Raw genomic sequence first — 12295 nt, 5'->3', positions numbered from 1 at the left:
TTTGATCATTTTTGCTAACTCCTTTCAGATATGATAAAAGTATCATTGTTTCTCCTTTGAAGTGTTGCTGATAAAGAGCTTGTATTTGTCTTTGTCCTCTTACTTTTCTGCGATTTTTTATGAATATTGTTTTCAATTGTTGATTCATTTACATGAATTACTTTTATTGATTTTTATTTTTTTCTCTTTTAGTCTTCATTTCATTTAGTGTCTGCTTCAACATAAGACAACAGCTGAACAATTTGAGTCATTTCTCAAGACAATAGGCACAGTGGTGATGACTTACTGATTACTGATGGATTATTTCCCCCAAATTTTTATATAAATTCTAATTAGTTAAAGGGGTACCTGGGTGGCTCAGTCAGTTAAACATCTGACTCTGGATTTCAGTTTAGGTCATGATCTCATGGTTTGTGAGTTTGAGCCCTGCATCAGCATCAATACTGACAGCATGGAGTCTGTTTGGGATTTTCTTACTTTCCCCTTCTCTCTGCACCTCCTGTACTCTCTGTCTCTCTCTCTCTCAAAAAAAAAAAAAATTAAAAATTAAACTAATGAATTCTAGTTAGTTAACATATAACGTAACATTGGTTTCAGTAGGATAATTTGGTGATTCATTACTTACTGTAACATCCATTGCTTATCATAACAAGTGCCCTCCTTAATGTCTATCATCCATGTAGCTTATACCCCAGCCACCTCCCTCCATCAACCCTCAGTTTGTTCTCTACCCTTAAAAGTCTCTTGATATTTGCTTCTCTCTTTATTTTTCATTTGTTTTGTTCCCTAAATTCCATATATGAATGAAATCATATGGTATTTGTCTTTCTCTAACTGACTTATTTTGCTTAGCCTAATATACTCTAGCTCCATCCAAATTGTTGCAAATGGCAACATTTCATTATTTTTATGGTTGAAAATATTCCATTATATATACCACACCTTCTTTATCCATTACTCAGTCAATGGACACTTGAGTTCTTTGCATAGTTTGGCTCTTGTTGATAATGCTGCTATAAACATCAGGGTTCATGTACCATTTCAAACATGTATTTTTGTATCCTTTTGGTAAATATATAGTAATGTAATTGCTGGATCATAGGGTAGTTCTATTTTTAACATTTGAGGACCCTATCTACTGTTTTCCATAATGGCTGCACCAGTGTGCACTCCCGCCAGCAGTGTAAGAGGGTTCCCCTTTCTCTGCATCCTTACCAACAACTGTTGTTTCCTGTATTGTTAATTTTGGCATTCTGACAGGTGTGAGGTGGTGTCTCATTTTGGTTTTGATTTGTAGTTCCCTGATGGTGAGTGATGCTGACTATCTTTTCATGTGTCTGTTAGCCATATGGATGTCTTCTTTGGAAAAACATCTGTTCATGTGTTCTGCCCATTTCTTAATTTGGTTATTTGTTTTTGGGTTGTTGAGTTGGATAAGTTCTTTATAGATTTTGGATACTAATCTCATTTTCTTTTAAAAATTTGATTTATTTATTTTGAGGGAGAGAGAAAGCATGAGTCAGGGAGTGGCATAGAGAGAGGGAGAGTGCTGAGTCCAACATGGGGCTTAACCTACAAGCCGTGTGATCATGACCTGAGCCTAAGTCAGACACTTAACAGACTGAGCCACCTAGGCACTTCTGGATACTAAACCTTTATCAGATAAGTCATTTGCAAATTTCCTCCCTTTCTGTAGGCAGACTTTTTATTCTGTTGATTGTTTTCTTCACTGTGCAGAAACTTTTTATCTTGATGAAGTTCCAATTGCTCATCTTTGCTTTTGTTTCCTCCCTTGACTTCAGCAACGTCTGTAGCAGGAAGTTGCTATGGCTAAGGTCAAAGGAGTTGTTATCTGATTTTTCCTCTAGGATTTTGATGGTTCCCTCTCTCTCATTTAGGTCTTTCATCCATTTTGAATTTATTTTTGTGTATAGTGTAATAAAGAGGACCAGTTTCATTCTTCTCCATGTTGCTGTCCAGTTTTCCCAACATCATTTCTTAAAGAGACTGTCTTCTTTTTTTCCATTGAATATTCTTTCCTGATTTGTCAAAGATTAGTTGACCATATAGTTGTGGATGAATTTCTGGGTTTTCTATTCTGTTCCATTGATCTATATGTCTGTATTTGTGCCAGTCTTGATGGCTACAACTATGTAATGTAGCTTGAATTCCAGAATAGTGATGCTTCAAGGTTTACTTTTCTTTTTCAGGCTTTAGCTATTTGGGGTCTTTTGTGGTTCCATACAAATTTTAGGATTATAATAAAAACTGTTCTAGCTCTGTAATAAAAACTGGTGGTATTTTGATAAGGATTGCACTAAATGTGTAGATTGCTTTCGGTAGTATAGAAATTTTAATGATGCTTGTTCTTCCAATCCATGAGCATGGAATTTCCTTCCATTTCTTTGTGTCTTCTTCAATGTCCTTCATAAGTGTTCTATAGGTTTCAAAGTACAGGTCTTTTACCTCTTTGGTTAGGTATCTTTGTAAAGTATCTTACAGTTTTTGGTGCAATTACGAATGGAATTGATTTATTGATTTCTTTTTTCTGTCACTTCATTATTGTTGTATAGAAATGCAACATATTTTAAAATTTTGATCTTATATCTTCAACTTTGCTAAATTCATGTATAAGTTCTAGAAATTTTTGGTGGAATCTTTTGGGTTTTCTTCATGTGATGTCTGCAAATAGTGAAAGTTTGATCTCTTCCTTGCTAATTTTGTATGTCTTTTATTCCTTTTTGTTGTCTTACTTCTGATGCTAAGACTTGCAGTACTGTGTTGAACAATAGTGGTGAGAGTATACATCCTTATCTTGTTCCTGACCACCGAGGAGAAGCTCTTGGTTTATCTCCATTCAGATTATTTATGGGTCTTTGGTATATGGATTTTATGGTGTTGAGTTATGTTCTATCTGAATCTACTTTGCTGAGTGTTTTTATCAAGAATAGTATTATTTCCTTTTTGACCTTCTGCTTAGATGATCTACTGCTGTAAGTGTGGTGTTAAAGTCCCCTACAGTTATTGTATTATTATTAGTGAATTTCTTCATGTTTGTTCTTAATTGATTTATATATTTGGGTGTTTTCATGTTCAGAGCATAAATATTTACAATTGTTAGATCTTCTTTTCTTTCATAGTTTAAGGTCAAGTTGGTTTCCAGATAACACCCAGTGCTCATCCCAACAGTGCCCTCCTCCATGCCCATCATCCCCCTCCCCTCTCCCCCACTGCTATCAAGCCCTCCGTTTGTTCTCTGTATTCAAGAGTCTCTCATGGTTTGCCTCCCTCCTTCTCCCCAACTATTTTTTTCTCCTTCTCCTCCCCCATGGTCCTCTGTTAGATCTTGATGGATAGACCCCTTGATTATGATATAATGCCCTCTTCATCTCTTGTTACAGTCTTTGGTTTAAAATCTGTTTTTTTTCTGTAATACATATGGCAACTCCAGCGGTCTTTTGACATCTATTTGCATGATAAATGGTTCTTCATCCCCTCACTTTCATTCTGAAGATGTCTTTAGGTCTGAAATAGTCTCTTGAAGGTAGTATATATTTTTATCCATTCTGATACTCTATGTCTTTTGATGAAGCCTTTAGTCCATTTATATTCAGGGTGATTTTTTGAAAGATATGACTTTAGTGCCTGTAAAGTTGGTGTTTATGTTGATGGTCTCTGTTCATTTCCAGTTTTTGTTGCTTTTGGTCTTTTTGTTTCCTCACTCCGTCCCCTTTAATATTTCTTGCAGGGTTGGTTTAGTGGTCACAGATTCCTTTAGTTTTTGTTTGGGAAACTCTTTATTTCTCTTTCTCCTTCTACTTTGAATGACAGCCATTCTGGATGGCATTCTTAGCTGCAGATTTTTCCCATTCAGCATGTTGAATATATCCAGGCATTGTCATCTGGCCTACCAAGATTCTGTGGACACATCTGCTGCAAACTGGATCTGTCTTCCCTTGTAGGTTAAGGACTCTTTTTCTTTGTTGCTTTCAGGATTCTTACTTTGTCTATGTATTTTGTGAATTTGACTATCACATGTCTTGGTGATAACCAGCTTTTGTTGAATATAATGGTAATTCTCACTAATTCTTAGCTTTTGATGTCTGTTTTCTTCCCCAGATAAGGACAGTTTCAAGCTACAGTATGCTCAAATAAATCTTCTCCTCCTCCTCCTCCTCCTCCTCCTCCTTCTTCTTCTTCTTCTTCCTCTTCTTCTTCTTCTTCTTTTTCTTTTTCTTCTTCTTCTGGGACTCTTATAATATGAATGTTACTACTTTAAGGAGTTACTGAATTCACTAAGTCTACTGCTATGTTTCAAAACCTTTCTGTTCTCCCTTTTTTTAGGCCCTTTATTTCCATAATTTTACCTTCTATATCACTGATCTGTTGCTCTGCTTCATCCATCCTTGCTGTCATGACATCCATTTGAGATTGCATCTTGTGTATAGCGTTTTTAATTTGGGCCCGACTAGGTTTTAGTTCTTCTTTCTCTGCAGTATGGGATTCTCTAGTGTCCTCTATACTTTTCTCAAGCCCAGCTAGTGTTCTGAGGATTAGTGTTTTAAATTTTGGATGAGATATGTTACTTGTGTCTGTACTAATTATATCCCTGGCCATGACTTCCTCCTGTTCTTTCTTTTGAGGTGAATTCCTCCCTCTTGGCATTTTGTCTGAATTACTGTTGTTGTTGTTGTTGTTTTCTGTGTGTGATTGTTAGGAAAACCTGTTGTAGTCCTGTTCCTGAGAGTAATGGCTATACTAAGAGGAGATCCAAAAACAAACAAACAATAAAATAAAACAAGCTAGATCTTAGGTGTTTTTGATCTGCTTGTTAAAAGAAGCTAGATCAAAACAAAAACAAAAACAAAACCCCAAAATAGAACAAACAAAATAAAACAAAGGAAGTTAGATCCTATTTTCCTTAGAACTGAAGCTCTGCAGCACTATGATCAGTAAATTTGGTGCATGTGAAGGGTTTATGCTATTCTTCTGGGGATGGGGCCTGCTGTGCTTATTCTCAGGTGGACTTACCCTAGTGGAGATGCACCTGTAGGGTGCAGGGGGTGCAGGGCTTCTAGGGTAAGCAGCTCCAGCCTCCACTGGGTGGCCGTATTTCCCTCACTAAAGTCAGTCAGTGCTGAATGGGCTGGGGCAAAAATGGCATTGCACACTTTCTCAACCTTGGAGGGGGAAGTTCTCACTGGCCAATCCTCAGGAAGCTTTCACAGAAGGGCAAACAATTATCTGTCTTGTGTCTCTGGCTTCCATCAGATCCCTGCCTTCACCCAGCCTGTGTCAGAGATGTCTGTTTGCCAGGCAGCATAGTACTCGTGTGTTTTACCTAAGGTGTGTGGCTGGATTTCAAAAGTTCAAACTCTAAATTTTAGGGATCCAGTGGATGTGGACCCATGCTGCTGCTCTAGGGGAGGGTCTCACCAGTGCTTTTGCCATTTCCCAGTTTATCCAAGAAAAGTGGTCACATAACTTCACAGTAGTTTGGAGTTTATGGTAAAGTGCAGCACAAAGCTAGTTCCAAGGTTTACTGTCCTCAGCCAGTGTCTTTTGTTCCTATTCTAGGGAATATGGTGGTGTGATGGTACTATGGTTCTTTTTGCCCCTTGGAGAGGCTGTGCTGCCACTTTCAAATGCACTCTAATCAGGGGAAGTGTTTCTTCTCGTGCTACCCAGGGGATCCTCAGACCACACCGCCCACTCCTTGGTCTTTGTCCTCCTTCCCCACTGGAGTACTACCAAGGGCACCAGACATAACTCTGGCAATGGCATGGACCACTGAAGCTTCAGACTTTGCACTCTGTGTTTACAAAACTTGTGGTAATTTGCCCCTCTTCTTTTCCCAGTCTATGGTTTTCAGGATGAGTTTTTCTTGTGAAATATCCTGCATGCACTTTTTTCCTCTCTCTCTCTCTCCCTTTCTCTATTGCCTCTCTCTCTTTGTTATCAGGACTCCCTCCCCTTCACAGCACCTGCAGTTCTTTTCTCTCCCAATTCAACTCTCTGCAGCCCTTACCTTCCACAAAGTGTCCATTTTTTTCTACTTCTGGTTGTGCAGTTTTGTTCTTTCAGTCTTCAGATGAATTTCTTGGGTGTCCAAAATGATTTGATATTTTTCTAGCTGTGTTCAAGGATTGAGGCAAGCTTAGGGTCTCCCTACTCCTCAATTATCTTAACTCCTCCCCTTCCTGATGGATTTTTAATGTTTTGTCATATGGGGTGCAGCTTACTGAAAGCATAAAATGCATGCAATGAACATCTCAAATTTCAAGCCATGATTTCCAGAAACAGTTTCTCATGGTAGAGTTTTTGCCTCTTCAGCAGTGAATAGAAAAGATACAATGTAGGGAATTGAGTACTTTGTAGAAGGTCACATTTGCTCCTCCATTAAGTGAAACTTCTGTGGTTAATTTTAAGGAAGACTTTTTCTCCAAAATGTGTTGGGAAGGAGTGGAGGATAGATACTTTCAAGATTTGCTTGAGCTACTTTTAATTCAGTTGTCTTTTTTATAAAATTTAGTTTTATCCAAAGAATATAATATATAAATTCACTTAGCTGTTTATATGCACATTTCAATAAAAACCTAAAATATTCCTCCATCTTTTTCATTATGTAGTAAATAAAAAGCTAGGGGAATAGATTAGGGGGATGGTGGCAGGGATAGAGAGAGGTGAAAATTTAGAAAATTCAGTATGAGTTAGAACAGATTCCCTCCTAGAAGCATTTGGGAGTTAATTTTATGTGGGTTAGCCTTTAATCAAGGGTGCATTGCAAAAGAGCACCCAAACCTTTGAGAATAATATCAAGAATTACAAAGATCATGATGTCCCATGGATTCTCTGTTACAGAGATTCTCAGATAAGAAGGGAAATAGATCAGAAGTGAACAATTCAATAAACTGTTATGCAAGGTGACTCAAGCTAAGACATACAGGAAGCAAGTGGAAGTGAGACAATTGCCTCTTTATATCATTTCCAACTTCAGACTCACAAGAGTCCAGGAGATATCTTTGACATCACGAAATTTGGACTACAATTTTCCTAGTTTTTAAGAAGAGTTTTTGTATATTCTTCAAGTTTTATTCTATTAATCCTAGAAAATATTTATGAATGCATGATATTATTCACATTCTGGGCAAGATAAAGTTTTACACATAGCAAGTGCTAGAAACAGCTCTTCCTAGGCGATTTCATAACATCCCTCTCTGTGGTGCTGTTGATGTCCTAAGTGTCCAAGTGTATGTGTGAAGACCCAGCAAGACAAAGGAAATAGGAAGAAGAAAATCTCCAAATCCACGTGGAAGCAGTGTAACGCAATGTAATGATGCTCAAAGCTGAGAAACAGCAGCAGGAGGAAATTTATCTTGGCAGGAGAAGCTCAGCACTGCCTTGCAGGCAAGGAAATGAGGTCCCATATAATAAAATTCCCTGTGGGTAGCAGCTGAAGCCATTGTTGCTGGAATAGACTATGAACCTGACTAGCACAGGAGGAACTGCCTTCTGGCCTGCTGGTGACACAATAGGCTTCCATTTTAATTTCTAAGCAGAGAAAACTGTACCTATTAAAATGTGAAGTAGGAAGAAACAAGGAAGGGGAGAGACCTTGTTCCATCAGGACATTGCTACTCTCTTTCATCTTTCTATATTCTGACATTTATAATTCTACAAACTGAAGATCAAATTTACTTCTTTGCCTATCTTTAGAAGGGGCAAAATTTTTTTTAACATAAACGGGTTGGGAAGAGCCTGTCCTGTATTTAATAATCAATATTATTATTAATTCAATATATTAATAATCAATTTTTAATAACACTCTAAAAAATTCCTGGAAGAATAAATTAACTTCTTTAGCTTTTGCTCATGACCTCTATCTTATAGTTATGCAGCCAACTTTGAACTGTATTGCTTGTTGTGATACCAGGAAGAAAGCCTATATCCTTACCATTGTCTGTGCATTGTTGTGTACACAACAGATACAACCTACCCATTTCTTCCCATTTTACTGCCACATATTGGTCACCAGACCATACTGAATCAGAAGATGCTAATTTTCTTTAGATATTATGTGTTACTAGATTTATAAATTACTTGGTCCATGGACATATTAGATATGAGGTAAGGCTCATCTTTCATTTACTTTGGGCCTAAGAACCATTCCTTCCTTTTAATATGTACACTTGGATTTTGTTCCCAAGAGGGGTGCCTAGTTTAATTGAATTTGCTTTGTTTTACAATTGTCTCTCTTTCTATGACTGTTTTTGAATTCTGTTTCTTTGTATTATTTTCTGCAAATATTAGAAATATGATTGGATTCCATTCCATTAGTTCAAATTGACTGATGTGAATGCTTATATGATCACCTTTACTGACTGTATCATATGTACAGTTTCTAGAATGAACTAACACATTCTCTTTTCAATCTCTCTCTGAAATTATTCTTTCTAAGTCTTAAGTTTTCAGATTCTCCATTGGAACCTATCTGTCTTCTCATTGCCTCTATATGTCTCACTCTATTTTTTTTTTAATAACTTCCAAAAGACAATGCCTACATTTCATGATTTTTTCTTTCTGGTTATATTTTATCCTTCTGGAATCCTCTTTGTTTAATGTCTTTTCTTCATTCTCTCCTTTCCTTCTTATCTTTTTTTCCTCTTTCTTTCCTTCTTTTTTCCTTTCTTTTTTTAGATTTAGGTATGCATGTGTAGTAAGGTATAATGTACATAGAGAAAATGCATAGATCATAAGTGTACAACTCAGTGAATTTGTATATGTTTCATGTCCATGTTTTTTTCTTACTCAGCTTATATTTCATGATCTGTTATTGATCTTTCTTTCATCACATTCAACTAATTGTCCCCTTTTGATCTGTTGTATGCACGTGACAAAACTTCAACCCTGGCTAAATCAAGCTCCCCACTTACTCAATTCCTCTTTCTGTGCAGTAGACCACGATTACTGTTATATTTTCAATTCATGACCAGTTATTTTAAATTGTCTCTTAATATTGGATGGAAAAAAATTTATAATTCCTAGTTATTTAATCTCTCAAACTTAGGAACGATGTTTTCATCTGCTCTTTCTTCAAATTTCCAACATCCCTTCTCTCATCCTTATTCTCAGCTGATGATCCTTTTTCTACTTGTTAAGAAAATAAAATCCATCACAGTATAATTTTTGCACACATTTTTTCCCCTTGACAGCCTTCTTGACCATAGAGTGCATCTCCCTTTCTTCCTGTTACTCTGACGGGACTATGCATGATTCTATCTAAAGCATCTAGTTATCACTAGATTGCATTATCTCTCACCCATTCAAGAAACTCTTTACAGTAATTGACTTTCAGACAACACTGGACTATTAAAACTTCATTCATCCTGTAGTCTTTTTCATAGGAATAAAAATAAGACATAATTTCTCCCAGCTGCAAAAAATGTATTTTTAAATGTATCTATATAATCTATATATCTAATATATCTATTATCCATATATCTATATCTAAACTATCTATATAATCTTAAACTCACTTACCTTTCAAGTAACTTCTTCATTTCTCAGATCTTCTTTATAAAATTGTTTGAAAAATTGTCCCTACTTGTTTTTGCAACCTCTCTTATCCCATTCAGGGTTTGATTCACATTCACATGACCCCTTAAACACTATCTTGTCAAGGTCTCCAGTGCTTTCCATATTGCTAAATCAATAGTCAATTTAAGTTTCCATTTTTCTTGACCTATCGTTTGCATTTGAAGCAAGTATTATTTCCTTTTCCATATAACTCTGTCTTCACTTGATTTCCACACTGGTTTTCTTTCTATGTTACAGATCATATAATCTTATATCTACTAGACTAGTGGTCAGCCAACTTTACTTCTTTAATGGTCACATAGTAAATAGATTAGACTCTGTACGTTAGGTGCAGTCTCTGTTGCACTCATCTCCTTTTTTTTTTTTTTTTTTTTAACCCTCGAAATATGTAAAAATTATTCTTAGCTTCTGGGCTGTCTAAAAATAGTCTAGATTTTACCCACTGGCGTTAAATCTGTCTAGATTGACAGCCCTTGTTTTAGACCTTTCAATTTCACAATGTCCCGGGGTTCAGTTCTTGTATCACTACTCTAGTCTACACAAACAGAATAGATAGCACTAATTCATTTGGAGTTCTCATCTAAGTTTTAGGCTTTAAATAGTATATATATGCTGATGGCATATAAGCAGATATACTTAGCCAGACCTTGCCCCTGAATTCTGGAATCTTATATCTAACTGCCTACCTGTTATCTCTCTTTGGACATTTACACTTAATATGCCCCAAACTGAAATCCTGATTTCTTCTCCAAACTTGTCCCATCTCTTGTATTTTCCATCTCAGTAAATGCAGCTCCAGTTTCTCAGAATCAGAAACTGATATTCTCTTTGACATTTTCATTTGTTTTATACCCCATAGTTAATTCATTAGCAAATCCTGTAAGGATGTGGGTATTTATCTATCTATCTATCTGTCATCTATCTATATGTAAATGGGAAATTTCTCTTCACCCATACCACTACCATGGTCTAAGACACCATCACATCTAACTTGGGTTACTGCAGTAATATTATAAAGCAGTATTTCTCAAAGTATGAGCCATTGAATAGCTCGCTGGTCCATGAGGAGATGAAGAACTTATGCCATAATATAAATGAACAATATCATTACAGACACGATGTAATTCAGTCAACCTTTTCCCATGGCAAGATCTTATCAATTCAGGAAGCAGTACATTCATTTATATTTTGGCACAGTCTTCTCATCTAGCTATTAACTGACTTTTGAGTGAGTTTTTGAGCATCACTGTTCTAAAGGTCTTTCTGATTATGGCCTTTTGCATCTTATTTTTTGTTCGTATTACAGTAGTCTAAACAGTCATTTTAAAAACATAAGACAGATCATCTCAAAACCTCTCAATGGCTTTACATCTCACTTAAAGTCCAGTCTTGAAAGGCCTTCTGTCTTCTACCTTTACAAACTACTTCCTTTTTCTTTCTCTCTTTCTTACTCCATTCCTGCTAAAAGGGCCTCTATAACGTTCCTCAAATATGCCAGAGAAGCTTCTTCACTAGTGCCTCTGCACTTGTTCTTCCCCATGCCTTTTTCCAGATAGCTGTAGGGTTTACTTTCTCATGTCCTTCCAGTATGTGTTTAGATATCAGCAGAGATATCAGGATATCTTTCTCTGATCAGTCTATTTAATTATTCTGCTTTTATTTCTAGCATTTCCTCTACCCTTCAATTTTCTTTAAATCACTTATTATGTTATGACACAATATACTACCATTTTTTTTTTCAGTTTGTTTTCTACCTTCTTTTACACTAGAACATAAACATTACGATGGCAAGGATTTTGCTAGTCTTTTTTAATGATATATTCCCAGTATCTAGGACAGTATCTGATACATGGTAGGTGTTAATAAGTAACAATTGAACTAAATAATGAATGAGTTACATTACAAACTTTTATTATAGCCTTTATCATAATGTAATAGTTTCATATATTTCATTTTCAGGATAAAATTGCTCAGGATAAAAGAATTTTGTAGCAATAGTTCTTTGTAAAGTGTCTGTAGGAGAGAATGAAAAAGTTATAGAGGAAATGGTTAGATAGAAGACCCTATAGGACCTTTTGCCTGCAGTTTGAAATTAACACCACCAGATGGTAATGTTTTATTATAAATAAGATGCTTTCTAAGGTTTCTAAAAATGTGAAAACCAAACTTTCCTTATATAAACACAAATACACACAGCTTAATTTTATATTAATCTCCATTAAATATAATTATAAGTATATTTAATTAAATAATAAGGAGAGTTAATCAAATAAAAGTTAAATAAATTCATTTTGGAAAAGAGAGCTGTAGTTGAACATTAGAAACTACTAGAATTAGGTACTTATCATCCTTGGTACTTTCTTTCATTTTCATAGTCTTTATTCTGTCACATTACTGACTGGCATGCTCCATGATTTGAAGGATTTGGTACATGATGGTTATATCTTAGAGATGGGGTAATGTTCTTACTCAGTTCCAACTAAGAAAATGCTGGGGGGAAACTTATTGACCTGCCATAGATAAAATTCTAACTCCTGAGTCATCATCTGTAGCCAGTGAGATGGAGTAATATAACAACATGATAACCCAACCAGTACTATATGATTGGTGTATGAGTAAGAAACAATTTGTTGAAAAAGTCAGCAGAAAGCAATATACTGAGCAGAGAAAATAATGGGAGAGAATAGAAGAGATTATG

This window comes from Hyaena hyaena, unplaced genomic scaffold, assembly GCF_003009895.1.
Source record: "Hyaena hyaena isolate Hyena2069 unplaced genomic scaffold, ASM300989v1 scaffold_1481, whole genome shotgun sequence".
NCBI classification, from domain to species: domain Eukaryota; kingdom Metazoa; phylum Chordata; class Mammalia; order Carnivora; family Hyaenidae; genus Hyaena; species Hyaena hyaena.
This window is presented reverse-complemented; position numbering follows the sequence as displayed.